The sequence below is a fragment of the Chrysemys picta genome, chromosome 1 (genome assembly GCF_011386835.1).
Source record: "Chrysemys picta bellii isolate R12L10 chromosome 1, ASM1138683v2, whole genome shotgun sequence".
Lineage (NCBI taxonomy): Eukaryota > Metazoa > Chordata > Testudines > Emydidae > Chrysemys > Chrysemys picta.
In genome coordinates this window covers 250,919,955-250,947,007 of record NC_088791.1, presented here as the reverse complement: position 1 = coordinate 250,947,007, position 27,053 = coordinate 250,919,955, and the positions used below count along the sequence as shown (strand labels likewise).

The 27,053-nt window shown below is 41.6% G+C and overlaps 1 long non-coding RNA gene across 1 annotated transcript; it reads left to right on the top strand.

Moving 5' to 3' along the window:
* The first annotated feature begins 11 nt into the window (after window positions 1-11).
* LOC135983968 (uncharacterized) lies at window positions 12-25,181 on the top strand. Its single transcript, XR_010601853.1, has 2 exons — window positions 12-201; window positions 23,362-25,181. It is a non-coding gene; the product is annotated as an uncharacterized LOC135983968 (long non-coding RNA).
* Window positions 25,182-27,053: the final 1,872 nt, after the last annotated feature.

Below are 27,053 nucleotides of genomic sequence, written 5' to 3'. Positions count from 1 at the left end.
TCTGGCACTTTCTGAGTATTTAAAAGCAGAGGAGATGTATGTCTCTAAGGGAGATTTGTCTTTAAAAGTTCCAGTAACCTAACCCCGTCTTCTAGTTTAGAGTAATTGGCTAAGCCTGGGAAGAGTTAATTGAAAGATCAACAAAGATTCCCCTGAAAGCAGAGGAAGAAGTCTCACAGGAAGAAAAGCAACAGTTTATGAGTGAGTAGTTAATGCCTGAAAATATGGTTCTTTCTAAAGTTGTTAGTGTAGGATAATAGCAGGTAAAACTCTGGGTTTTTAAGGAAAATTTAACAGCAAGAACTAAAGGTTCTCATAGAGGAAATCCTGAAGGCTATAAAAAGATGCTTTGAATATCGGAGTTCTTGTACATTTATAGTGTTGTAAAATTATAATCATTTACAATTAAGAAAGGAAGTAATCCTCTGAGAATTGCCTTTAGCTGCAGAGCTCAGGGACATGGGAATTTGATGATCAAGGTCAGTACAGTAGCAAAAGGGAGAGAGAAGAAGGAGGAGAGTGCATCTGTATAATAGTCAGGATGACTTTGCTTATTGGAAAGATCAGAAGAGAAAGTGACTTAAGAAAGAAGAATCATTGTTCCTGATATTTTGAATTGTGACTGATTGCGACTTACAAGTAAAATGCTTGAAGAGTTTAACGGTGATGTTACTAGAAGGTGACTGGCTGTTTTGAATGCCATACAAACTGTACAAGTCAACTGTACTTCTACGGGAGCAGTTGGACTCCTGGAAATAATTGTGTGTATGTTAAAAGAACTATGCTCCAGTCAAAGAACTGTGACAAAGAAAGCAACTTAAAAGTGACCAAACCTGGCCCACCTGATTTAGTCACAACTGATGTTCATCTTTGAAAAATATGGAGAGTAAAGTGCCTCCAGTCAGCCAAGCCTTGTATCTAGTAAAACTGTTTTTCTCCCTCGGTACACTTGTGCATGTCATATATTATATCTGAGCCAAATTCCATCCTTAGATACAGGCACACAAGTCCCATCAACTTCAGTGGAAGTTACATCCAATGAGCTATACTGTGCCACTTAGGCACACCCCTGCATCAACTGGGAGCCCAGGAAGTGCCTGAGAGGTGGTCAAGAGTCCTGTTAGTCAGACCCTTTCAGGTCATCAGAGGAATACATGATGTTGTGTGGGGCGAGTCTGTACCTATCCATAACCTGCAGCTCAGTAAGCTCAAGGGAGGTCCTTCTTGGCTCATAGACACTGTCTGAAGGTCATAGATGTTTCCTCTGTCTCAGAGCCAAGGTTAGCCATGCCCTCCTCCATTCCCTCATGAGCTTCCCACTCTAGCATGGTTTGATATTGTGATGCAGTCAGTTGCAGATACAGCTTTCTCCTCTGAATTGCAAATGCCTATATGCAGCTGACCACTGATCCACCTGTTTCCCCTCCATATTGTCCTGTCCACTCCTATTCTCCTGCCACCTCTTGGCGATGCCCTAGAGCCCAAGCCTCTTAGTCCCTGCTTATTTTCTCACACTCTCCCTAGATGACTGAAACTCTCCATGCATTTGCCCTCTCTCATCCATAGGCTCCTTTGATTGGGGTTTGTTTATCAGTTTGGAGTAGCACTCCCACATCTATCGTGTGCAAAATGACATCCGAGTGCTCATGCCTGAATGGCTTAACTTGAGACTCTGGGTTCAGCTGGGTCTCTGACATGACTAAGTCAGGAGCATGTGGCTGAGCATGGAACAAATCTCTACGCATTTTGAAAATGTGGATTGACAGCCCAGCCCCTCCATTCCACCTGGGCCCACCTTGTTGGGCACAACCAAACACTTGTTTTGAAAATTCCCTTGAGTGCCTAAAACTGTACTGAACCCACATTGGAGTGTGTATCAGGCCAAGTGCATTAGTGCAGGTTTTTGAAAATTTGACCTACCTGTGTAAAGAATTGTAAATATATTTAATTAATTCTTACAGGTTTATAAACATATGTTCATTATGTCCCACTTATTACTGTCTGTCTGTTACAGAGATTCCAAGGTCTGCCCATCTAGTGTGCAGAGAGAGAGAAAGTACACATATATGTGTCTAGTGGGAGTCTAGAAAGCCCATATCTTATTTATTTTTATTGTAACTTGCATGTTTTCCTTTTATAGAAAAAAATCCTTCCATTTATTATTTTCCATTTACAAATATAATCACACTAGGAGGACAGATTGTACAGTACAAATACATTCAGAAAATTTTCTGTCATTAAACAAACCTAATATAAATGTTTTAGCCTTAAATTCAGAAAGGTTCATGAAGATAAAGTTTAATAAAGCAAGATAAGAATGTGAGGGAAGAAGTGAGTGCATATAACTAAATGACTAAGGTTTTGCATAGGCATCCAGATAACATTGTATTTTTTCCAGTTGCTTCTATTAGTTAACAGTTTTTTCCATCAGTGCCAGTGCCATTTTTAAGCATAGTCAAAAGAGATATCTATTTTCAATTATCGTACAATGGCTGTTTTGATGCCTCAAAAAGAGACTTCACTCCATTTCCTACTACTGATTCAGAGCCCTGACATATCTACTATCTCAGTACATACAAACAGGGTGACAATAGAAAGTTAACGAGGAGTCCGGTGCCACCTTAAAGACTAACAGATTTATTTGGACATAAGCTTTTGTGGGTAAAAACCCCCACTTCTAGATGCATCTGAAGAAGTGGGTTTTTTTACCCACAAAAGCTTATGCCCAAATAAATCTGTTAGTCATTAAGGTGCCACTGGACTCCTCATTGTTTTTGTGGATACAGACTAACATGGCTACCCTGATAATAGAAAGTTAAAGCCCCATGTGATGGGTTGGATCACAGAAACCTCCTTGGGGACTGCCACCTGATGTGCTGAGACTACCTCTGAGCCTGTTTTCCCTGGCAGCTTGGGACTTCAGTGTCCTGCCTGGTTTGAGCCAGACATGCTAGCCTGCTACAAACACAGACCCAGGTCTGAACAACGTCCCCCAAAAGATGCAGGCTTAACTGAAAACAGCTTAAGAAGTGTTTCTGTCTCCAACACTCAGATGCCCAGCTCCCAATGGGATCCAAACCCTAAATAAATCCGTTTTACCCTGTATAAGCTTTATACAGGGTAAACTCATAAATTGTTCGCTCTCTATAACACTGATAGATATGCACAGCTGTTTGCCCCTTCCCCCCCAGGTATTAATACATACTCTGGGTTAATTCATAAGTAAAAAGTGGTTTTATTAAATACAAAAAGTAGGATTTAAGTGGTTCCAAGACACAACAAACAGAACAAAGTGAATTACCAAGCAAAATAAAATAAAGCACGCAAGTCTAAACCTAATACAGTAAGAAAGTGATTACAGATGCAATCTCACCCTCAGAGGTGTTCCAGTAAGCTTCTTTTACAGACTAGCCTCCTTCTAGTCTGGGTCCAGCAATCACTCACACCCCTGTGGTTACTGTCCTTTGTTCCAGTTTCTTTCAGGTATCCTTCGGGGGTGGAGAGACTATCTCTTGAGCCAGCTGAGGGGTCTCCCAGGGGCTTAGATAGACTTTCTCTTGTGGTGGAGACCCCCTCCTCTCTCCTATGCAAAGTCCAGCTCCAAGATGGAGTTTTGGAGTCACATGGGCAAGTCACATGTCCATGCATGACTCAGAACTTTGCATTGTTCACATGCTACCTTGAACGTCCCCAGGTAGACTTCTTATGTGGATTGGAGTCTTCCAAGGTTCCATTGTCCATTAAGTGTCTCTTGATTGGGCACTTAACTTGCAAATTCCTTTCTTAAGAAGCTGACCAAATGCCTTACTAAGACTACTTAAAATCAAACAAGTACACAGCCAATATTCATAACTTCAAATACCAAAATGATACATGCATACAAATAGGGTGAATATATTCAGTAGATCATAAGCTTTGCAGAGATATGTTACATGGCATACGTAGCACAAAACATATTCCAGTTATGTCATATATACATTCATAAGTATATTTCCATAAAGCCTTATGGGGTGCAACGTTACACCCCATGTTAACATAGTGCTTTACATATGCTACCTTAGTGCTTTTGCAACTTTCTACATGCAAAGAATGAGAAAAAGCTTGGCATTCTCACATCTGCTCCTCTATTTGCTAGGTTTGCAAAGAGCAGCCCTAGAATAAGTGTTCTGGGGTCCATTAATATTGGTTTAGATTTTTCATTTGAGAAAGTCTTAAAAAGAATTTGAAGCATCCTTTTGTGTTCCGTCAGACGGTTTCCCCTGTTACTGTTGTAATGGAAAGGCTCAGCTCTTTTCGCCTTTTTTCTCCTGGACTGTAATTAATAAGATTCTGCAGAGAGTTGAGCCACTTAAAAGAATTTCCCATACGGTGGCTATTGTTGCTATATATGCTAATAAAGTCTACTAGTACCGTAAGTTAGACCAGCTCTCACTTACCTGTAAGTGGAAAGGTGAGGACAGTTGTTGAAAGGAAAATCAGTATGAACCTAGTGTGATGGGGTATGCTTCCCACACTGGCCCTGAAAGAGGTGAATTAAGCCAGGTTGGCCCAATCGACTGATTAAGCTGAAAATGTGGGAGATTTAGGCTGTGTGGCCACTAACTAGGAGGAAGCTCATCTGTGAGGGAACAGGTGGGGTTTTTATAAACCAGGAGGCTGCCAACAATATAGGGAGCAGCATAGAGGTCACTGTGATAAGGGAGAAGCAGCGTTGGTGTCATCGTTGTCAGCATTCACCAGGGGTGAGAGCAGCAAAGCTGGTATAGATACACACCTTAACTGCTTGCTATGGGGCCCTGGAGTGGAACCCAGAATAGAAGGTGGGCCTCGGTTCCCTTACCATCCACTATAGAGTGGTATTGTTAGGGGTAGTGGCTAGGAAGACTGCTGAAGTCACATAGCCAGTCTGTAGAGACTTAGCCCGTTAATAGAAAATTACTTCTCTAGGATAATTTTCCACCTTCTTGTGGCTAAATTTCCTCCTGCTTCCAGGGCACGTCAGACACTGTGCACAAAAACACTGGAAGTTCAAATCCTGAGGGGGGAAATCCTGACTGAAATAAGTGGAATCTTCAGGTGCTCACTCAGTGTCTCTCAGGATATAGTACTTAGGTGTTAATCACACCTCACCTGCATCTCAGGAAAATCTGCTGTCACTGAAGGAAAGAACCTTTCCAGAGCTCATCTCTGAAGGATATTATCATTTTGACATTCCCAGTCTTTGAAGGTTTCTTCCAGAACTTAACAGCATCTCTATACTGTTTTGCATTGAGCCACACTATACTAGTCACTTTCTTCAGGCATAGGAGAGAGATGAAGGATCAGTTATTTTTCTTTCCCATTTAATATAGTTTTGGTAGGAGGTGCATGCATGATTAACTTTTCAATAATGTAAGAACAACAATGTGATGTCAGTGCATCAATCAACTTAATGAAAGATTGTAAAGTCAGATTCATTGGGGAAACACATTTTATTGATTCAATTAAGTAACATTTTAAGCATTTTGCTTAGAATTAAAATGTCCCCACATACAGAAATATATCTGATCTTACAGTATATAAAATAAGCTTTATACATTTCCAGTGCTTAAAGAAAGAGTCCTGTAGGACTCACAGATTTGTGTTTGTTACTTATTTCTTGATCCAACCAAAAATATAGAGCCTAATGTATAAAATGGCCCAAAATGAAATATTCAATGCCCAATTGATCCCCTTCATGATGCATAAGGGAGGTGAGAATGTGTGTCTACATAGCTTTCATATTAAAGGATAGATTCTTACTTACAGTGAGAAACGCATGCTGCCAGTGACTTTCTCCCTCTATCAGCTCTGGTCTCCTATGCCATGCCCACTGAGGGATGAACGAGGGGGCAGGCGAAGAGAAAGGAATGGTCTCCAGAATGTTTGTGGAGAGTTAGTGGGTGGAGGTGTATTGATAAACAGGAGAAGTGGAAAACCAGCCAGGGATATGATAAAGCAGAAAACGGCCTGATTCCCTGGCAGGTGCAAGTTATCACCACAAGGCTCAGTTAGCATGAATCAACCAGTACACCACTCACAGCAAATATGGCACTAGAATTTCCTCATCCTCCAGGAAAGACTGGGCCACAATGACCTGGGAATTCCCTGTGGCTGCAGGTTTGGCAAATTTGTCTGAACAGGCCTTGCTGCATATCTTATGCTTGCTACCTGCATCTGAGAATAGTCTGACAATAGGTTTCTGCAATAACAAAGATGGAGAAAGACTTCTGGAAACTTTACTGGACAACTATGCATCCACAGAGTGGTCTGAGCATGCCCTGGATGCACAGGTTGCCTTCCTATCTATCCTTTCTATAGTGTGCAATTGTATGGCAGGAGATAAGGTTTTTCCATGTACATTTTATGACAATTAACAAATATTGAAGGACAGGTTGTGACTCATACTGCGTGGCTGGCTGCTCAGAGAGCGGAGAAAGGCCTCAAAGAACTTACTCTGCATTGGGCCCCTGCATGGGGCACAGGAACAGTCTCACTGACGAATGCCAATATCGCTCTGGGCTAGAGTCACTGGTGATGCAAGCCTCCACCAATGGAGTGAGAGGGCCGTGGTGAGGGCAGGGCCAATGCCAAGCTGGTCCAGCGCTGGAGAGTAGTGTATGCTGCAAAAGAAGGTGGAGATGACTCTTCAGTATGAACTTTCCCCAGGAGACCAAGTCTGAGTAAACCAGGATTCCTCCAGGGGCTTCTGCAGCAGCATGGCTCCTCTTTGATTATCACAACTCACTTCAGGCTGGTAACTAAAGCTAAGATCTAATCCTAAGGGCTTGTCTAAACAGAAAAGTTGTACTACTTTAACTGCATGGGTTTAGATAAAATGGTACAATCCCCCCAGCCTTGTCGCCACAAGAAAGGGTTTGCCAGAGTAGAAATACCAGCAGAGTTATACAGGCAAACCCTCCTGGAAGAGATACAGCTTATACCAGCAGAGGTGTTCTTTTGCCAGTATAACTTATACCAGTTCCCGGAACAAAATAAGCTATACCAGCAAAAGGAACATTTTGCTTGTATAACTGTATCTATATTGAGGGTCCTGTGGCACCTTTGAGACTAACAGAAGTACTGGGAGCATAAGCTTTCGTGGGTAAGAACCTCACTTCTTCAGATGCAAGAAGTGAGGTTCTTACCCACGAAAGCTTATGCTCCCAGTACTTCTGTTAGTCTCAAAGGTGCCACAGGACCCTCTGTTGCTTTTTACAGATTCAGACTAACACGGCTACCCCTCTGATACTTGTATCTATATTAGGGCTTTTGCCAGCATAGCTGTGTTGGTTAGGAGTGTGGGGGTTTTTTCACTCTCCTCACTCACATAGCTATGCTGGCAAAATGTTAAGTGTAGACCAGGCCTTAGTGTAGACTAGGTCCTTCCCATACAGGAAGGGAGTAAGTTATACAGGAACCAGTATACCAGCATCCATTGCAGCTTGTAGCTGTATAACTATTTTGGTAAAAAAAATAACACCTCTAACTGATTATATGGGTACAAACTTTTTGTGTGTACCAAGCCAAAGTCTTTATTTTATTTTATTTGTCTTATATAAGGCTATGCTATTGACTTATAAATAGGCATTACCACCCCTGCAAACAAGCTTACAGCTTAAAGACAACCAGAGAACCAAAAAGAAAACTATTTGAATGGGGAATCCATATAAAGACAGAAACTTCACTATATAGCAATATGCTATGAAATGTAGTAGGATCACATATTTTCTTATTATATATCTATTAATCGGAGACAAACCAAAATAGTACATAAATGTTTCCATAGGAGTTTCAAATAAATCTCCCATATCCTGTATTCTGTAAATAGTTCCCTTGAAAAGATGTAATCTAAGTAAGCAGTGTTGTAGCTGAAAGCTTGTCTCTCTCATCAACAGAAGCTGATCCAATAAAAGATATTATACACCCACCTTGTTTCACTAATCTAAGTAAGACTAGTCACCCACTCCAGCTCTATTGGAGGCACTGTGTCTGATTTTTTCCACTAGGATAAAACCAGTGAAACTCTGCTAAAGTCATGGAGTTGTTACACTGATGTAAAACTGGTGTGGCACAGTAGAGAATCAGGCCCATAATCCTGACAGGATTTTAAGATTATTTTCTTCATCACCCTTAGCTGAAGCTGCATCCAGGCTTCCCTTCATGGTGACACATTCTTCAAATCAGAGATATCAGAAGATCAAGGTTACGTGGGCCGAGAGCCCGGCTGCTACAAAAAGTTAGCTAGCTGTGGTAAAGGGAGCTTGCGGATTTGATAGCAGCCTTCAACTACCTGAAGAGGATTCCAAAGAGGATGGAGCTCGTCTGTTTTCAGTGGTGGCAGATGACAGAACAAGAAGCAATGGTCTCAAGTTGCAAATTTCCCAAGCAGGGTGGTGAAGCACTGGAATGGGTTACCTAGGGTGGTGGTGGAATCTCCATCCTTTGAGGTTTTTATGGCCCAGCTTGACAAAGCCTTGGCTGGGATGATGTAGTTGGTGTTGATCCTCCTTTGAGAAGGGGGTTGGACTAGATGACCTCCTGAGGTCTTCTCCAACCCTAATCTTCTATGATTCTATGGCCTGGTCCACACTAACCCCCCCACTTCAAACTAAGATAAGCAACTTCAGCTACATGAATAACGTAGCTGAAGTCGAAGTACCTTAGTTCGAACTTATCGCGGGTCCAGACGTGGCAGGCAGGCTCTTCCGGGATTGATCCGGGATCGATTTATCGCGTCTAGACAAGACGCGATAAATCGAACCCAGAAGATTGATTGCTTACCGCCGGACCCGGAGGTAAGTATAGACGTACCCTATGATGCAGCATGAATGCTAGTCCTATGCTTCCGAGAACTCCTGGAGGGATTATGCCTTCTGAGGCACAGCTCCATTAAATTACCTGACAACACTCCTTCCCAACTATCAAAAAATATGGTTAGAGTATTCCTGTTGCCAACCCTTTTTGTTGACTCAATAGCTTGGGGTTCTCTATTTCCAGACTACACTACACCCTACTTGTGGTTATAGATAAATGCCACAATCCAGCCCTCCAGATATATTCAGATAGACTAACTTTAAAGTTTGGGTCATAAAGAACGATGTACGTCTTCCCTTTTACCTATGTATGACTGCACTGTTTGGTAGCATGTGAGTAAGAATCCCCTACAAAGTTTTGGAATTTGCAACATAAAATTTTGTCTCATATCCATTTTAGCCATAAATGCCAATTTCTGCTTTAAATGGTCAATGTACAACTCCCAGACTATAACCTAGAAGTATATAATAATTGCATGGGCAACAAATGCATGCACGATTGTTAGAGAGACTGACTGGGGACAAGTTATTTGTAATCAGACTACTTGTTAAAGTAATCAGTTATAGTAATGGCTGACTTTTTAAAAAGGTAGCATAAAATTTTCAAGTGGGACTTAGGCTCCTAAGTGATTTAGATGCTTTTGAAAATGTTACCTGCAATATGATTCCTTTTAGCAGGATGGTGGGGGAAATAGCATTGGATTCTATTTTTAGAAGATTGTCTATAGGAAGAATATATTTTCCGACATCTTGGATTTAAATTATTTTATTCTGAAAACTGAAAAAATTCCTCAGGAAGAGGAAACTGAGTTGGCTTCATTCCAAACTGGAGGAGGTGTTTTTCCTCCCAGAAGAACAGGATTTAAAATACGTGCTGGTAAAATGGTTCTCAGCAATCTGGCTATGAATAAAAAAAAGTAGCTTTAGATTTCCTGATCAGGACTGGAAACAGAAACATGGATCTTTCAGCTCTAAACCTTAAAATTAATTCAGAGTTCCATTCAAAAACACTTCCTTGAGTCAACAAAGACAGAGGGCACTGCCAGGTCTTTATGAGAGCTTGGTGAATAAAGAGGAAATAAGGGAGGGGAAGACACCAAAGGACCATCAACAGCCCTTCAACCCCTTTGCACCCACCACATTCACCTACAATTATGAACAAGTCCAGTTTTCAAATGATTTAATTAACCCTGATTTGCTTGCTGAACACATGCATAAGAAGTTAGAACCACTTTCTGACTTTGATGTGAAAGTATCATTGGAGAGACAACAGTAATTGCAGGAACAGCTCCATTAAACTAGCCAATATCCCTTCCTGGCTTTCAGAAAATGTTTAGAGTATTCCTGTTACCATCCCTTTTTGTTGATGCTATAGGACTTGTAGCTATGGGATCCTGATTCAGGGCTTTGTTGTGCCTATCTCCATTCTGTGTAAAAGCATGTCCCTTTATTCTAAGTTATTTATTAATGTTTTCTTAATTAAGCAATTAAAAAAATCACATTCCCAAGCAAATAAATGACAAAGTCAAAGGTGAGTTATTTATACGGAAAAGGAGACCAGACTATAGCACCGAAAAATGGTGAGCACATCCTGTTATTGCTACTACAAGTAAAAACAGTGCATGAAAAAAACAAGACAGACTAGTTACCCAAATTTCTCAAAAGGGGCTATTTTTAGCAAAATGACAAAAATGTCTGTGTTTGCACAGGAAGTCAAAATGATTGATACAGGCAGTGGAAGATCAGCTCCAACCCCAAACATGGGCCCCTAGAAGGAGTTTGTGAAGACAAGAAGTGACACCTCTTGGGAATGTGGAGTCTGAAATAACTCTGTAGTCACCATTTTATTTTTTCAAAAATGGAAACAAAATTCTTTTAATTTTAAATGCTAAATTGAAGGCTAGATCCTCCATGCAGCAGAAAATCATTCAGTGTACCTTGGAGAAGAGCACAGACTACCTTTCCACGTATATCTTCTCCCTGATACCGGCAGCTTCCAGGTTTAAACCAGCCCTGGTTCAAGTTAGAGCAGCCTCAGAGCTGCTCTAAATGCTGCTGGCAGAGAGAAGCTCCCAAGGAACAGCTCACCTGGCCAGCACTGCCTCACCCCCTAAAAAAATTCCAAGACACCCTTTATGCCACAGGTGGCATAAATGTGGCTATTTCTGGCTATCCCCTTGGGGAATCCTCAGCTGCTGCCCTAAGATTGCTTCATGTCCCCTTTGCTGCAGTGGTACAAAGGGTACTTACACAGGGATGAGGATTTAGCCCAAAGTATTTCATCTTGTTACATTATGTGCCAAATACTGCAGTCCATCCATACTTGTAACTCCTATTGATTTCAGTAAGGATTCCACATGTGGGAGGAAGGGGCTCTTAAGTGTTAAAGACAGCTTAATGTCTGGATTATTTTTTCAAAATCTAAATCAGTATTACAAAAATGCTTTACTTACAAAATAAGGACAATGGGTAAAACCATGGTTCCACTGAAGTAAATGGGAATTTAGCTATTGGCTTCAGTGGGGCCAGGATTCTACCCAATATAGTTAATATAAAGTACAAAATTTCAATTATTGAAACTAATTCAGAACTTTTAAAAAAATATTTATTGTATATGTTTGGTGAACTTTTATTAGTATTTCAGTAGTGATCAGAGGTCCCAGACAGGATCAGGGCCTAATTCTGCTGGAGTCTGAAAAAATTACATGCAGAGAAACAGTTCCAAAAGAATTTACAATCTAAGTCCCCAATTCTACAATCATATCCACACATAAGGACCATAAATCACGTTTAAAATCTGAATGCAGGATCAAGACAAAAATTATTTGTTTCAATGTATGTTCCTAGTGAGGGATTTGTCCTGGTTTGTTCAGGTTTGTCTATAAATGTAGGAATTGCTTGGAGTTGCTGAATTCCTTTAGTAATATCTTGCACAAGTGGGGGTTACTTGATTTAAAGCTGTCCAGGAAACATTAATTATACTAGTGCTTGGGGATTGGCTTTTTTGTTATCTTTATCTTTTTTTAAATGATGGAATACCACAACTTGCTCATTAATTACACCTATCTCTCCTCAATGGGTCTCTGCTTTCTTTTGAAGATGAATCCAACCCCCCCCCCCCCAGCTAAAAGCCTGGCTTTTGTTTTAAAGGAGTCACTGTAGGGAGAGATACGTGTCTGATCCAAAACTCCAATTGATTTCAGTGATTCAGGGTGTGGAGGAAGGCAAACATCTAGACCTCTGCCCAAGATAGTATGGAAGGTGCAGGGGGAAAGGAATCCTTCCTTCCAGCTGTGAAGCAGCTCTTCCGCTGCTCTGCAGTGACTGCTTCATCCAAGCTGAGAGGGCTTACTCAGGCTCGGTCTACACTAGCAACTTACACTGGCATAACTGCATCACTCAAGGTTTTTCCACATCTCTGACATATAACTACTGACCTAACTCCTGGACAGCACTATGTCAACAGCAGGGCTTCTCCTATCAACATAGCTGTCACCTTTCAGGGAGGTAGATTAACTGTACTGGTGGTAGAAGCCCTCCCCATCGGCATAGTTAGTGTCTGAAGTGAAGCACTACAGCAGCACAGCTGCAGCCTTTTAAGAGTAGACAAGCCCTCTAAGGCACATACATGAGACCCTGTGAAGGGTAGGGGCAGGAGAATCCAGGGTGACAGAACCCGCAGTCCACCAGCTATAGACTGTCATTCAAGGGACTCACAAGGAGCAGAGTTCCAGAATGTGCAGGGGGAAGAGTGACCAGATAGCAAGTGTGAAAAATTGGAACTGGGGGTAGGGTAATAGGGTTCTATATAAGACAAAACCCCTAATATCGGGATGGTCCTGATAATATCGGGATGTCTGGTAACTCTAGCAGAGGGTAAAAGATTTTCTACTCCAGTGTCCAAAATACAAGACAGTGCAAGAAAGGTATCCCTCCGACCACCAGGAATCATTAAAAGAGCAAGGAGAAGGAATTCTGCTTCTGAGAAAAGAGATCATGGGTGGTAGGTATCAAAGGCAGGGGGAGGCTGAGCCTCCGCAAAAAGCCGTGTGTGCCCCTGCCCCCGCTCCACCCCCAGGCTCCCTCCTGCTTCCCAGCACTGTGCTGCGGGGGGCTCTTCCCCCAAGGCTGGGGCTAATGGGGGCTGGCCTGTGGGACTCCGCCCAGTGCTCCAGGGCTGGGGGCACTTGGGCAAACTGGGAGGGGGGGCTCTGGGCTCCAGCGGGAGGGGTGGGAGCTTGGGCAGAAGGGGCAGGCTGGGTTGGAGGCTAGCCTCCCCAAGTTCGGGGTTCACCCGCTGCCATGAAAGAGATTGATGGCATCATGCTAAATGGTAACCTGTCACTAGTTCAAGAATTGACAGCAATGACAGCGGGACCAAACCCCAAACACAGAACTCAACCCTAATGGGATGTATCTGCTCTTCCAGACACTCAAGGATTGTGACTTTAGTTTACACTTCGACAACACTTGAATAGCTTGGCACGCCCATAAAGTATCATGGAACAGAACTGAATTAAGTGACCTTGTTCCAGGCTGAAGGAGAAACATGAAAATGACCTAGAGAATAGAATGAGAGAAAGAGATAAAGGAAATAACATGGTGAGAAGAGTAGGAAGAGCATGAGGGGTGAGGAGGAGAGTGACAGAGATGAAAGATGAGAACTAGGCAAGAGCTGTGAAGAGCCCTAAAGAATTAGTCTGTGGAGTATATACTTCATGCAAAAAGATACAGGGAGCCATAAGGCAAGATAAAGTGGACTATGAAAGAACATAGAAATCGTACTGATCAAAGAGCATTGATATAAACACAGACTAATTTTTAAAAACTAATTTGACAAGCTGGGGGATAAACACCCAAGAGGTGAGGGGGAAGATGCAGGGGGAAGATAGCAGATGGGGGAGAGGGTTGGAAGTGAATGGGGAGGGAGGCCCAGCTTACATATTTTGTTCCAGGCTCTGTACATCTTTGCTGTGTCATGAACCTGAAGAGATGCAGAGGTTTGGCTATGAACTGAGAAGTTTAGGTACTTATCCAAATCTTACCTACACAATAATTAAATCTCTCTAAACATATTAAAACTGAACAAGAAATGCTTGCACAGCTTGCTCAGTTATTCATTATCAATAATATTCATTGCAAATGCAACCCTTTTTTCCTATTTGAGAATCATTTATGAACCAACTTTGAGACTGATCCTTCAAAATGCAGAGCACCCTTCAGCTTCAATAAGAATGGAGAGGGGCCCTGTACATTGCAGGTTTGAGCCCTCTGATGAATTTATTCACTATTTGTAATTTCTTGATGAATGACTTATGCAAACAAATTGCACCCTATGGAGGCATTGCTTAAAGAGTGGGGTGTGACTGGTTGAGGGGAGCATGAAGTTATATATCCAGAGATGGACTTTCAGTTGTTCTCCAGAGTCATGGCTTTCATTCATTTTTATCCATTTGTTTGTATGTTTTTAAAGAAAGTCTCTAGCTATTGTGATTATAAAGAAAACCTTGAAAAATGACCCAAGTGTAACAGACAATGATGTCTGCATGAGTTTGCAGAGAGCCTGAAACAGTAGGTCTGAAACGTGAACTGCCCTGTCCATTGCACTGCGTGCTAACTGAGATGCCACTGCTGATATTTTAATTGCCAAAATTATTCACTATTTCACTGCTCAAAGCATGTTTTGAAGAAGGAGAAGTTGTTTCATAGTGTGAGATCTAAACCATCTCCACTGAGTGCCCGCTCATCTTGGGCAGGCTTTTAACAACAGGTGGCAGGGATGAGGATGGGAGTGGGAGTTGCAACTAGTTTCACTCTCCTGAAGTGGGGGCTCAGCTTTCAAAGTTTTGGGAAATGCTGATCTATGGATAGTTTGCACACTATTCAATATGACTATTCACTATTTGTTGTTCAGTGGATGATTGGTAACCAGTCACATGATATTTTTCCAGTTTTTTGATTGGATGAATTAATCTTTTTGAATAGAAGAAGAATTAATACTCTTTTTTATGCTTGAATGCCCTTGTTCGCATGCAAATATTGTTATTCATATAAAAACAGCCATTCCCCAAACCTTCATCAGAACAAAAACCATTCAGTGTGAAAGCTCCAGATTAGCAGAAAACTTGGGACCTGAACATTGTTACATTGAACAGCCATTCAGAAAACATATGAATGTTCATGAACGCTTATGCAATATTCAACCAGTTCTAGTGTTTCTAGTGTATGCATTCTGCATACAATTAGGGTTTGAAGAAGGGAGAGAGTATGATAGTTCTTGTTTTCTCCAAACTGGTCCCTGTATTCCAACGGATTATGAGCAATCTTTCCAAATTGTGACAAAAATGTTGAAAGGTAAATGCTGTCTTGCAGGATTTAAAAAACAAAATCATATTAACACCTGTTGGTTTCTGTTTGTTGGTAGCCCAAACCAGAACATACTCAAACAACTTGCCTTCATCCTTAATTTCAGTGTCTGAACATCCAAGATACACAGGACATAAGAAGGCTAGAAATAAGATTCTTCATTTGAAGATTTATTAAGAATCCTTCACTTATTCACCCAGAGTCCTCAAAGAATGAGCTATGTTCTCATGTGGGTATAAAAATAGCTGCCTGGCCACAAAGTATTATACATAAGGGAGTGAAAAAGAAAGACCTGTGCAAAACGTGGAAGACTGAGAGTTCCAAGGGTGACTTGGCTCCTTTTCCTCACTCTGTTTTTATAGCTGTAGGAATTCCTTATTACTTTTTCTCAAGCTGTCATCAGAGCAACAGAACCCGCTGTTATTTGGGTTTCTCTTCTCAGTAATTGGAGACAGCGGGAATGCAGTAAAGGTTGGTCATGAACGATAGGTTGTAATCTATCCACAAAATGACCCCACCTCACCTGCATTTGTTCCCTTGTATTGTGCTCTCACAGACTTCCAGTAAACATATCTGCCTCTCATTGATCATCTCTGATAGGCACACCCCTAATTGTGGCTCCATCTTGACAGGAAAATGGCATATGCATCATTGTGCTGAGATATTTTTTGTCTCTCTTTATGGGCACCATGTAACAATGCTGCTAATTTATCTGATGAAAGACATGCTAGCAAATGCTACACACAACCCAGATGTTTCCCTGCTGATATTTTAAATAGGAGCAAATAACTGTGGTGTTTGGGATGCCATTAATTCAAACTACTTGTAAGCAAAAAGAAGGTCTAAGCATTCGCTTTTCACCCTTGCAGAGCTCTTCTATGAAATGTCTATCATTCTTACACTGTTCTATAGGCCTAAAAAGCTAATTCATTTCTTCAGCCTCACCTCCACTGTTTTCTCACAACAATGTTAATGCTCACTTAAATAAGCATAGCAGTTTTAACCTTTTGAACTCTTTCTCCTTCAACTCTGCCCAAATCAGATCTATGGTCTGGAAAAGTTGACTCTTGCTTCACCTTTGACAGATTTTCTTATTATCCCCTGCTGACCTGTAGAGAATTTGCACTGATGCCATTCCTGAGGCACCTACAAGTTGGAGATGGACGCTGGCTCCCTATCTGATTGTCTGGCATGAGAAGCATCAATGGCATCCTATTTTAGTTCAGTTTCTGCCAATGCTCATGATAGATATAATGAATTCACTTGCACATCTGCACTCTTCTTTTCCGCTGTCCTTGAATATTAAGGCTTCTGGAGCATAGTATACAGTGCAAAATTAGCCTCAGATAACCTGTCTACCCCAAAGATTTACTGATGAGCATGCTATCTAGGGAACAAAAGTGTGTGTGTGTGTGTGTGTGTGTGTGTGTGTGTGTGTGTGTGTGTGTGTGTGTGTGTGTGCTTTTTATGAGCCTGATTCTCCAGCTCTTACCCATGCTGAGTAGCACTTAGCTCACATGAGTCATTGTCATTGAGGTCAGAAGGTCTACCTACATACGTACTACTCAGAGTAAGGGTCGTAGAGTGAGGCCCTAAGTTATGAACCCAAAACTATAACAATTAGTTAACTGCAGGAAAGTTTGGGGTTTTTTTAAGATAGATAGATTTATTTATTTAGGACAAATTCTATCAATCAAATGACCAACCCATTGTAGTATTATCCTGGGGGTTGCATAGCTGCCCTTCATTCAGGATCAATGTAAGAAGCAGTAAGATAGCTGAAACAATAGGAGTCACTACCCAAAATGCAGGCCATGTGCAAAATAGTTCGGAAACTGAGCTACGTGGGTGGAGGAGTTTCACTGGGTAGTCATAGAAATAATAAAATTCATAGAAATGTAGGGGTAAAAGGGTTCTCAAGAGGTCATCTAATCCATCCCAACACACTGAGGCAGGATTAGGTATATCTTTTGGTATTGTTTTAGTGGAGCTGTGCGTGTGAGCAGGCACATCCAGAAAAACCATAGGAGCAGACAGAGAAGGCAGCAGAAAGCCCAGGACTGTCAGAAAAATACTTGTAATGTGATCCTGAGATAAAGCTTTTCGGGTTGAGTGCTGGGTGGAAAAAAAGAGGCTTGGAATATTGAGCAAAGAAGCAGTCCCCTTCTGTTTGATTCCTGCTATGTTCAGAGAAACATAACTTTGTGCATTCTTTATAAATAAACAGGAGTGCATCAAAGAAATACCAGACTCTATATATATGTCCGCCTAACAGAAACAAACCAAACACTGGCAAACATTTGGGACAAAAGGGGTAACAGTAAATTAGCAAGCAGGATCTCAGTAATTAGGTACAGATGATAAAAAATTAAGTGTCAGACTGTGAGATGCTCTAGTGCACAAGTAGCCTATCCTTTCCCTTGTGCAACTATGCAAGAGCCTGTCACAACAGCAGTTCCTGAATTCCTTATGCTCTGGGAAGTGCAGGGACTGCTTGGGTGCCTTCTAATCTCCACCCCTCCAAAAACAGGACAGCAAAGAGAAGGTGGGGAGAGGTAGGATGGAGGTGGGGCCATGACCCTGTCACTTATCCCCATCTGCACTGGCTCATGGAATGGAGTACGTACCAAGGGAGTAATTTGCTCCATCTTAGTAAATAAAGATCATACACCTCTATGTGCACAGAAAAGGCCCTGGCAAGATTGTAAAGGCGTGAACTCCCCAGTGCTTGTCTTGGGCAGCGTGCCTCTGCATAGGGCTGTGGCATAAATGCCACAACATATACCTAAAAGTTTAAAGCCCAACTCTGCCTCACTTATTCACATTGATTGGTTAATACCTTACTCCGAAAGCAGTTCCACTGAAATCAATGAGACAACTCAAAGCATATACTACAGCTCTATTCGAGTAAGAGTGACAGGGAGAATCAGGCCCTAGTGATTTAGGGCCTGGTCCAAAGCTCATTTAAACACCCAAACAACTTTTTTTTTAATATGGCACTCTGGCACTTTTGAAAATGTTACCCATCCTCTGTCACAGCATGCAAAACAACCTCATACATGTATCACTTTTAAGCTGGTAAACTCAAAAACCTCATCCACAGTAACTAGCAAATCAAACTTCTCTTTCTTTTCAAGTATTTGTCCTAAAATTCCTAAAGAGGAATCCAGTTGCCATTCACTAAATTTCACATTTTGGGCCTCATCATGCTCCTATTGATGTCAATTGGAGTTTTGCCATTGACTTAATAGGCTCAATCCTACTGCCATTTACCCTTTGTGTACCTTTGAAATCTTGGTTAGTGCTAGCTCTTTGATCTAGTCACCCTTTATGCCCCCAAGCACCAACTGAGGTCATCAGATGCTAGCCTGCTTGTTATCCCTACCAAATGTCACAGTAGGTGGCCATTGCTTTAACCATTTAGCACCATCTCTCCAGAAATTGTCAAAAATACCGATCTTGTCTTCAAAGCAGACAATTCACCCTCTTCTTAATTATCTGTTTGATACATCAAATTGTAACTATTAACTACTCTGTATCCTTTATAAAGATCTTTGAGATCTCTTGGCACAATAAGGTGCAATGTGCAATAAAGTTATTGCTGTGTGTTATAACATCCCCATTTAGAGAAAATAGCAATATCAGCTTTTCAGCCACATCATTTGGATCATAGGGCATTTCCTTATCCATCCTGAAAACTGATTATTCTAGTATAGATGGGTATAAGATCATTATTTGCCTCCTATCAACACAAGAATACACAGTGTGATATTTTAAACTGTTTGTTAGATCATTCAGTATTAGATGTGCTCAAGCCAAAGTCACCTTGATACTAAAAATCAACTTGTCACACATTAAACTCTCTGACTAGTGACTATTAAAGAAAAATAGTTACTTCTGAATAAGTGTACCCTTTCAGTGGCCAGATGTAATTTTCAAGTGCTTATTATCCAACTGAGCTTGCAATTTTTAAATACCTTGTTCTATTATATCCATTCTATTACATATATTCTTTCAGTAATTTCCTTGTAAAATTAGATTTGTGCTAGCTTTCTCTCCGTTAAAGCAGTGAACCAGAGAACCGTAGTAATCTCTATTGCCTTTCATGCCAGATTTAACCTTATAATACATGTATTAAATATAGATTAACATCTTGTCTTTGAGAAATTTATGTTTAGTAGAACATGCCAAAGTTTCATTAAAAAAATAAATCAATATACATTTCATGGTTAAAAAAAAACAGGGTTTTTTCAATGTTCTTCTTCAGTCACAATTATCAAGCTTTTCTGAAGAGTACAAAACATTTCACCTGTACTAGTGTGACTAGGCTAATGGCTGTTTCATGATCAATGTTTTTACAGTGTAATGAAACTTCATTGAACAAAATGACTTTTTTCAGTCCCATAAATCATAATTTGGTACCTGCTAAAATGTGACAGTATGAAACTTTTTCCAATCTAACAGATCTCTGTGGATTAGAAGTTTAATTCCCAATTTAAAAATACCGTCTATAAGAGATATTTGATTCCATGTTGAAAAACTTGTCTAAACAAAGATGCGCTTTGTTCTAGTTCTCAAAGATCTAGAAGAAAAATAAAGATGTCATTTCATCAGAAAGTCTGTTTGATTCCCCTTGGGATTCTGAGCAGTAATATTATCAAAATGGAGGGTCACTGTACTTAACGTCCAGATGGACAGGCCTATGACAACATCGATTAAACAAAGCCATTATTTTCAGGACTTGTAGAAATGCAATTTGAACAGTCAGATGTTCACTTCAAGAAATAATAGCAATATATAACAATTGTGGAGAGTTGCTGTTGGAACCCTCACCCTACAGACCTTGTGCAAATGTTACCACGCTGTTTTACTCAGATTCCTGGGGCCCGCAGGTTTCTATCCAATAGAAAAAAACTGCTACTCTTAAACATCGTATTTAACTCCTAATAACTGTCAAAGTTGCACATTTTGAAATTTTTGTATTGGCTCTATGCAGCAATGGAGACTCAGATCCAAAGTATATTTCCTACGTGGCAGGGCAATACGTTATTACTCTACAAGCAGGCATTTTTTCCCTAAAACTGAATAGGGTTTTTCTGGTCAGAGTGAGGAGTATTAATCAATGAGAAATTTAAAACAATTTGGAATTTTTAATTGTAACCTACTTGGGGTTTAGTAAACATGGCCGCTTTAAAACCTCAACCTGAGGCAGAGGAAGCACTGATTGTTCCATGTAGAGGGATCTGGAGAAAAAGAGAGTGACAGGTGTTTGAAGGGGAGTGGAGCTCTAGATGACAGCCTATAGAAACAGAGCAACTGACCAGGGATCTCCCAGGACAGGAACCAGAAGGAGTGCTGTGCCAGGAAGGAATCACCCAAGAAGGACAAACTAGAGCCAAACCCAATATCACTGTCGACCAGAGCTGTATGAGGCCATGAGCAGGGCCACCGAGAGCAGGTTCGGGCCCTGGTGAAAAAAAAATTTTGGGCCCCCCAGCAAGGGTGGACCGGCTAAAGGGCTGATGGGCGGGGGGGGAAGCCGGGCCCCGGACCCCCTTCCGGACCACCGGGCCCCGGTAATTTGTACCGGCTTCCCCGCCTCTCATAGGCCCTGGCCATGAGTACTGGGGCTTGTGACACTGCATTGGGAAGAAGGAAGCAGGCTATAGCCAGTCAAGTGGGGAGGTTGGTGCTCTGAGTAGGTTTGCAGAGGTCAGCAGAAGAGGGCACCAGAGGAGCTCACTGGGGAAAGTTACTGGTATTGAAGATGACCGGGAGCATCCGAGAGTTATGGCCAGACTAGAACTCTGCCCTAGGGTTCCTGAACCCTGAGCCTACACACAGTGCTCGGCCTCTATTCTTTTATAGTGTGGTACCACTGGGCCTATAAGACCTCATGTTGGATGTAACCCTGTTTTACCTCTTCCCCTCTTGTTTTTCTGCATTCATCCCTCTGTAAATGAATAGCTCCCTTCCTTACATTCATTGTAATCCCTTCCTATATTCTATTTCAGTGAGTTTGTGTTTACTACAGGTGGCTTGGAATGGGTACCCCTGGAGTATAAGGAGTTTCCCTGGTGCTTTCCTGAATGTGCCATTTCTTGGGCAGAGCTGCCTGTAGGGTGGACTCCATTTTGGCCACAGGGGCACTATAGTTACTTAATAATAGGAATACATAGGACCAGATTATTTATTAATTATTATTATTAAATGCCCAGGAAATGCTGTCCCCATTGGTCATTATCACTTGGAGTACATGTACACTTTAAGCTGGAGGTATCATTTTCAGCTCAAGCAGACGTAGCTGTGCTTGCTCTGATGGAGCTAGTGCAGTACAAGTATCAATGTAACTGGGGTGGCATAAACTGCAGGAGAGGCTAGCCACCAGAGTATATACCTGATGTCTCAGACAAGATTGTACTCAGGACAACTAGTCCCTGCCACTTGCCACTCACGCTGCAGTGGCTAGTAGCTATACTTCAATGTTTAGTGCACTAGCTTGATCAGAGCTAGCATGGCTTTATCTGCTCGAGCTGGAAATTACACCATCAGCTCCAAGTGTAGATTTACCCGTAGTTGAATAACACGTTACTACAGTGCTTGAATCAGAAAGTGGAAGGAAAGATTTGGTGTGACATTTTGGAAATCGAGGGAGAGTCAGCAGCTGTTTGCATTCAAGATAACCATCTTTACATGAAAGAAGTTACAATGTTTCCTTCATGCAAGGAAGAGTGAGGGGAAAGTGATGGCAGGAAAGTAGGGTGACCAGACGTCCTGATTTTATTGGGACTGTCCCGATATTTACTTGTTTGTCCCGCGTCCCGACTGACGTTCGGTCGGGACGCGAATTGTCCCGGTATTTTGCCCTCCGGCGGCCCCCCCGGCCCCAACTCCACCCCGGCCCCACCCCAACTCTGCCCCATCCCTCCCCCCATTGGATCCCTCCCCAAATTCCCGCCCTTGTCCCGCCCCTAGCCCTGCCCCCTCACTGCCCCATTGGATCCCTCCCCAAATCCCTGCCCTGGCCTCGCCTCTTCCCCATACACGCTGCATTCCTCCTCCTCCCCCCTCCCTCCCAGGCTTGCGCTAATCAGCTGTATGGCGGCACAAGTGCTGGAGGGAGTGGGGAGAAGCAGGACGCGGCAGGAGGCGGAGCGGAGGCGAGCTCGTTCGGGGGGCAGGGCCTGGAGCTGCCAGTGGGTGCTCATCCCCCACCAATTTTTCCTATGCTCCACCAGCTCTTGGTTTTTGGTTTTTTTTTGCTCCGCCGGCACCCCTCCTTCCCCCCGTCCCGATATTTCACATCTCTCATCTGGTCACCCTACAGGAAAGACAACATCAGCCCCTGATAAGAAGATCTGAACAGGGATGAAATCAGGTGAACTAATAATGAGACAGCAGCAGAGGGAACTGGAGAAAAGACATCCTTAATGGCTATACCTTGTGTGTCTTGAGCTGTTTCTATAGCCTCATAATAAGAAGGTCAAATTAGATCAAATAAAACAGGGTGGAATTGAACAGTACAATTAGGCCATAGTCAGAAAGTAATTACTTCTTGGTCCAGTACAGATTGCATGTTACTTCTTGAAACTCTATATTATTATCATCTAAATAATAGATGTTAGCCAGCACTGCAACTGGGAGTGAACTGGAAAAAACTGAGTTAAAAGTCACTTTGCTATATGTTATAACATCACAATGTATATTAAAGCTGCGGTAAACTTAGAAGTTAGACTTTAGGTGGGAGAGATGGTGGTGGTTATACCAAATTTATGTTTATATTCCAATTTTGTCAGAGAAAAAATGATAAAGAGGAGTGTGACACTGAAAAGCCTATATTATTACAATCATTTAATATGCAAAGTTGCAATAAGATCTAAAATTTGATTCCTACTGCTATGTATTCATCTAATTTCTGCCCTTTGATATTGTAATAAAAATGGTTACTGTATGTACAATATCTCACTGATAGGATTTACACATGCTGATAACTTTAGCCCACTCTAGAGAATTTATTTTAGTTTCCTGTTCTTACTTAAGCTTTCTTCATCCCAGTCATCTGTTCTTCCCTATGTTCACTGCAGCTGATGACAGCTGGGTTTCATAATGTTTGCACCCTGCAAGTTCCACCAATTGAAATAATCTATTCTCCCTATAATAGTTCAAGAAGACTACATTTGGAATCCTGATGCAGATCCTCAGATGGCATAAATCAACATTGCTTGATGGATATTTCAATGGCACCTTGCAGAAACTACTCTTCACCCAGAGAAGCAAGAATCAGAACCCAGAACTGTAAGCACCTGAAAACCATAAATTCTTCACATCTCCAAGCTACTGTAACAGGACACTTCTAAGCTTCTATAACCAAGCAAGAACCACACCTAACCTGAGGTAATCATATCAGACCTACTTACAGACACTTCTTGCTGAAAACTAGTTGACCCAGAAAATTCTGACTTAATTCCAATAGGTTAAAGGAGGTTGTGGTTTTTACTCTCTCTCTCACCCATTTCTTTATACATCCATCAGAAGAATTTCATTTCACTGGAAATTATGATCTCATCAGTGGCACTGAAAATCAAGAAACACACCATTTTAAATGTCCACGCCATCTTGATGAAAGCAGGTGCCTGCAGACACTGTTATAGTTAAAGTTTGTCAGAATTTCCATTATAAATCTCGTCTCTCTCTCTCTCTCTCTCTCAATAATCTTATACTGTGCCTTGGCCATGACAGCACGTTCCAGACTGAAATTGAGCCTGATGATTAGTAAAAGAGAAGAATTTTACTTTTTGACTATTTTTAAAACAAATTCAGGACAGTTTGAGGGGCGAGGAGGAGCAGGGGTTATATTCTTCTAGCCTTACCATACTGGGTCAGAATTGCAGTGGCATTCTGGCAGAGAAGATCAAAGGAGATGGGAAGCTGACAGATCTTCCCAATTGGCATGGGGAAGTTCCCAGACAGCATAGCCTCCCATATCAAGAAGCCTCACATGGAAAAAAAAGCTCTAGCAGTTACTTGGGCTTGTGAACAGCTCAGTGCATACATGTTTGGGTTGCGTTTTAACATAGAAACTGAAAATAAACCCTTAGTGGCATTATTGGGTGCAGAACCACTGGATGACCTTCCACCCTAGGATTCAAAGATTTTGACTACTGCTGATATGATTTTCTGTCAACACAGAACATACAGCAGGGAAAGCACTCATAACACCAGACACTCTGTCTAGAGCCCCAGTTGAGCAGCCACCAACAGGAAAAGAAAAGGCTTTATAGAAAGATGTAAGAGAGTCTACATTGACCTGATTCTGGCATCAATTCCAGCATCTCCAGCCAACTGCAGCAAAGTAGAGATGAACAACTAAAGGATTGGACTTTCCAGAAATTAATTTAACTCTACCAAAGAAGGTGAGGTCAAAGGAATCAACTTCCAACAGACCTAATATCATATTGGCAGGACTGAAATGAACTTCCCAGGTCTGATGGCCTGCTTCTGAAAGGACTATCCCTAGGGTACTTCAGAAACAGATGCTATCCAAATGGACCAGATGCTGTGAGTAGGCAAAATGCATCGACATGTGACTTGCCCATTAGACTCCAAACTCCATTGTGTTGCTGTAATTTTCCACACTAAGAACAATGGGATTGCCTCCAATAGCAGGAACTATAAAAGGCCCTGGAAACCCCTCCATTTTGCCTCTATCCTGCTCCAGCTTCTTTCTTGCACAAGCATCTGGACTATGAACTTATACTAATGGGAGCATTCTAACCAAGGAATTGAGGACCTTCCAGTGATTTGGAAGTAGCCAGAGACTTATCAAGCCAGCAGTTTATTCCATCACTGCTACAAGCCTAAACCAAGAACTTTGCAATTACTGTATGTATCTGATTCCTTTAACCAATTTTAACTCTCACCTTTCTTTTGTTCCTTCATTCTTTCTTTCTATAAATAAACCTTTAGATTTTAGATACTAAAGGATTCATCAGCGTGATTTTTGGGTAAGATCTAAGTTATATATTGACCTGGGTGTGTGGCTGGTCCTTTGGGATCAGAAGAACCTATTATTTCATGAGACTGGTTGTAAAGAACCACTCATCTCTAAATCCAGTGTTTTTGGTGGTGACATAAGAACAGGAATTCCTTTATGACTTCTTGTTAGCCAGTATGGAGAAACAGAAGTTTACTTTTGTTGCTGGTTTGGTATACCCTATGGGGGATTAGCCACCAGTCTTGGGGTGTATCTGCCCTATTTCTCAGCAGTTTGTCCTGAATTTGGCATCCTTAGTTGTAACCCACTGAGGCATGGTTACACTGGCCCCTAGAACAAAAGAATGTGCAAAGAAGTGTTGTCTAGTGATTAGAAATAGGTTGACAATCATGACTTCTCACAGAGGCAATGAGTGGTGGGGGAGTATGTGGGGCCATGTGCCCCCCAAGATTTGCTGCTTGCTTGTACTGAGCATGCTCACAAGGACTGAGTATGCTCAGTAACACACACACACACATTATCAGCAGGCATGGGTCATCTCTGACTTCTAATTTACATTCCTAGTTCTTTTGCTGATCTTGGCCAAGTTAATTTGTCTTTCTGTGATTCAGTTTACCTATCTGCAAAAAGGTTGCAATAATTTATCATGGGTTGTTGTTGTTTAATTAATGTTGGTATCGTTCTTTGAGATCCTGGGATAAAAACCACAAAGAAGTGCAATAGGATAGGTGTTCTTAGGATACACTGAAATGGTTCTGAAGAAGAGGAAGCTACTATGCTCCCCATTAGATGGTGAGTCCTTACTTCAGTGGGAATTAGCCTGAGTAAAAGACTGAATAAAAAAGGAACAAGGACCTCAGAGTCCGACCCTGTATTAATAGTAATTGATAATGGTGTATGATGCAATGCTGCATTAGTAGTAGTAGTAGTATGGTAGTGTCTAGAGGCCCCAACCAAGATCAGAGCCCCATTGTGTTAGACATTGTGTTACCTTGGATTTGAGGAGGGTGTGTACCCCAGAATGTGATCAAGCCAATTGCAACCATATTATGTGCATTTAACTACCATGAATTAATGAAATAGAACACCACATAGTTAAGGGTTAATTTGGAGACAGGCTTTTAGAAGCAAGGTGGGCAGTTTCTGCTAATCAGAATGGGAGGAGGGGACAAACAAGTAAACAAGTGAAACTGAAAATCTTGGTGGCTGGAAAACCTTGAGTCTAGATGCCTCTGATATTAGAAAGTTTATTGAATGTTAGGAAAAGTGATCATCCAGTAGAGGTTATTATGACCTATGTGTTTAGGGGGGAGGGATAGCTCAATGGTTTGAGCATTAGCCTCCTAAACCCAGGGTTGTGAGTTCAATCCTTGAAGGGGCCACTTAGGGATCTGGGGCAAAAGCAGTACTTGGTCCTGCTAGTGAAGGCAGGGGGCTGGACTCAATGACCTTTCAAGGTCCTTTCCAGTTCTAGGAGATACGATATCTTCATTTATGTGTAGAAGTTAGTTATAAAACATTAGCTAATAAAGTGTACTTTGGACCTCTGAAGCCATCTTGAGAGATGTTTTTCCTGACACTCTTTCTCTCCCATTGAACAACTGGCCACTGCGTACTCACTGTTAATTACTGAATACCTTTCCAGTTGTTAGGTAAACATCTAGGATATGCTAAACCTATTACTTATGATTGTGTGTGCTTAAATCTAATAAACCGCAGTTTTTAGATAGAACACGCGGACTTGCATGAATCTTATCAGATGGAATTCTGTGTTCCTATGAATTTATTCCTGACCACCTGGAGTGAAATAGTTAATTTTTCCCTGTTAGGGGTTCTGAAAACCCTGGGTAACAACTGTA